We start from the raw sequence: 3,685 nt of genomic DNA on the forward strand, positions 1-3,685 counted from the left end.
TGCCTCCCTTGTGTTTTCTAGACAATAAATCCTGTTGCCTAAAATCGTGTGCTTTGTGCATAACTTCCTCTAGATCTCTTTCAGGATAGCCTCTCCTGATTAACCTATCTTTTAATTCACGACCCGGTTTCATAAAGCCCTAATCGGTGCTGTTGATTCGTCTGAGTCTAATAAATTGTCGGTACGGTACGGATTTCTTCACGCTATGTGGATGAAAGCTCTCAAGGTGCAGAATGGAATTTGTAGCCGTGGGTCTGATCCGAGGTCTGACATGGGGGTCTGATCTGATCGAGTTATCAGATCTAAGGTCTGACATGGGGGTCTGATCTGATATGGAGGCCTAATCTAAGGTCTGATATAGGGATCTGATCTGAGGTTTGAACTAAGGTCTGTTATTGGGGTCTGATCAGAAGTCTGATGAAAGGTTTGGTCTAATTTGAGGATCTGATAAAGATTGGAGTTCTGTTCTGAGGTCTGATTAAATGTTTTTTTAATTATTTTCCTTCGCAGGTGTGTCGTATAAAACATAAAATACGGTAGTTAGGTGTAAATAAACTCAGAATGCAATGATTTTCAAATCTCATAGCCCCATAATTTTATTCACAATAGAACACATACCAGATGTTGAAAGTGAAACATTTTACCATTTCATGAAAAAAAAAATTTAACTCATGTAGAACTTGATGGCAGCAACGCATCTCAAAAAAGTTGAAACCAGGATAGGATAGGGCAACAAAAGGCTGGAAAAGTAAACAGCTGGAGGAGCAATTTGGTACGAAGTCACATGAGTCGGCATAAAAAGAGCATGTTAGAGAGGCAGAGTCTCTCAGAAGCAAAGATGGACACCAGTCTGCGAAAAACTGACTGGAGAAATCCATGTGCACAAGGGACAGGTCGACAGTCAGCATTTGATGCTCGTGATCTACGAGCCCTCAGCTAAGCCATATGTCAACACGATCTACGACCACTGTTGTCTGCCCTGGGCCAAAGCTCATTTACAATGGGCTGCTGCAAAATGCAAATCTGTTCTGTGGTGAGGTTAATCAAAATCTGAAACTCTTTTTAGAAACCACAGACGCCGTGTCCTGAAGACTCAAGAGGAGAGACAGACTAGGGCAACATTCCTCTTCCAAAACTCCAGCAATTGGTCTCCTCACTTCCCAGATATTTACCGTTAAAAGACAAGGGAATGCTCCACAATGGTTATTGAGATACGCTGATGCCATCGAGTTCTAAATGAGTTTTTTCTTTTTTTCACAAAATGGTAAAATGTCTCACTTTCAACATCTGATATGTGTTCTGTGATCTATTGTGAATACAATATGCATGAGATTTGGAAATCATTGCATTCTGTTTTTATTTACATTTCACTCAGTGTCCTAACTTTTTGGAATTGGGATTGTATAGTGCATAGAAGTATGTAGCCATTTATTTTACTTTTATATTGTACATCTATTAGTGTTTAAACTGTAGCGGTCATGAGGCATTCTATAAGTTAAAAGTGATAGGGATCGTGCTGGTATGACCTGCATATTTTCTGTATATAATTATATATGTACAGCTGGTATAAGTTATATATCTTCTTGCATATAGTGATATTGACCATGCTGGTATAACCTGGGTATCTCCTGTATATAATTATATATGTACAGCTGGTATAAGTTATACATCTTCTTGCATATAGTGATATTGAGCATGCTGGTATAACCTGGGTATCTCCTGTATATAATTATATATGTACAGCTGGTATAAGTTATATATCTTCTTGCATATAGTGATATTGAGCATGCTGGTATAACCTGGGTATCTCCTGTATATAATTATATATGTACAGCTGGTATAACCTGGGCATCTTCTGTATATAATTATATACATGTATGTACAGCTGGTATAACCTGGGAATCTTCTGTATAAAATTATATATGTATAGCTGGTATAAGTTATACATCTTCTTGCATATAGTGATATGGAGCATGCTGGTATAACCTGGGTATCTCCTGTATATAATTATATATGTACAGCTGGTATAAGTTATACATCTCCTGTATATAATTATATATGTATAGCTGGTATAAGTTATACATCTCCTGTATATAATTATATATGTATAGCTGGTATAAGTTATACATCTTCTTGTATACAGTGATATGGAACATGCTGGTATAACCTGGGCATCTTCTGTATATAATTATATATGTACAGCTGGTATAACCTGGGCATCTTCTGTATATAATTATATATGTACAGCTGGTATAAGTTATACATCTTCTTGCATATAGTGATATGGAGCATGCTGGTATAACCTGGGTATCTCCTGTATATAATTATATATGTATAGCTGGTATAAGTTATACATCTTCTTGTATACAGTGATATGGAACATGCTGGTATAACCTGGGCATCTCCTGTATATAATTATATATGTACAGCTGGTATAAGTTATACATCTTCTTGTATATGGTGATATGGAACATGCTGGTATAACCTGGGCATCTCCTGTATATAATTATATATGTACAGCTGGTATAACCTGGGCATCTTCTGTATATAATTATATATGTACAGCTGGTATAACCTGGGCATCTTCTGACTCATCTCACGTACAGGACTCATCCCAGGGACAGGACTCATCTCAGGTTAATTTGCATATGTATAAAATCAGTTTTTTTTTTACACAATAAAAGCACACAGAGCTATGGGGACTGGGTATTGCGGATGTGCTAGCGGCCATCTAGCAACCCATGTCCTCAGCTCTATACACAAAATCCTGGTGACAGGTTCCCTTTAACCCTTGATATGCCAATTCTTGAGATGACCTTAATCTACCCGGCAACAGTGAAGTGATAACAGGGGCTCTTATAAATGCATGCCATGCTACTAACGCATCACGTAATCAATCTCGTTTCTCAACCATGGTTCTCTTCATCCCTTAGTCTCCACTACATGGTACAAGCCTTCCTATTATAATAGAACTGCAGGATTCTGAATGCTAGACATAACGTGCAATGATACATAGTGTCATAATCTCATCACAGAAATTAGGAGTTTGTAACGAATGAGCCTTGTCCTACATTGACGCTGGAGGAATACATTGTTTCAGCACGACAAGGAAAACTGCAATTGTTTCTTGACACCAATGAAAAACTCTTTACTGTTATGATCTTATACCCCCTCCTCTGATCTCTGCTCACCTGTATAAATTGTCCTCTGGCTATCACCGCCCGAGGTAGATTGTCTCTCCACCGCCATGCTTTGAGTCACTATGATTGACAGCCTTACACTTTCCAGTCTGCTGGGACTGAAATATTCTAGGTTTCTGTCGTATCAGTGGGCAATTCCCAACCTAGAATGCAGACGGCTCACTTATGTGCATGTTATGTCCTGATTACTAGAAAGATCACAAACCGCAAGAAGAGAATATCCAACATTGCCTGCTCACTCCGTCTAATCATAGTTGTTGAGGGTCAAAATTTAAAGGGAGAAAATCATTTGAACCGTTTTAGGTTATTTGTATTAATATGGGCTCTGGAAGCCGAGGGTACAATGACAATATCTAGAATCAGCCGAATCATCTGTGCTCAGTGAGAGGTTTTTAAGGGGTTGTCTCACTTCAGCAAATGACATTGATCATGTAAAAAAAGGTAATACAAGGCAGTTACTAATGTATTGTGATTGTCCATATTGC

Source organism: Bufo bufo, chromosome 1 (assembly GCF_905171765.1).
Source record: "Bufo bufo chromosome 1, aBufBuf1.1, whole genome shotgun sequence".
Lineage (NCBI taxonomy): Eukaryota > Metazoa > Chordata > Amphibia > Anura > Bufonidae > Bufo > Bufo bufo.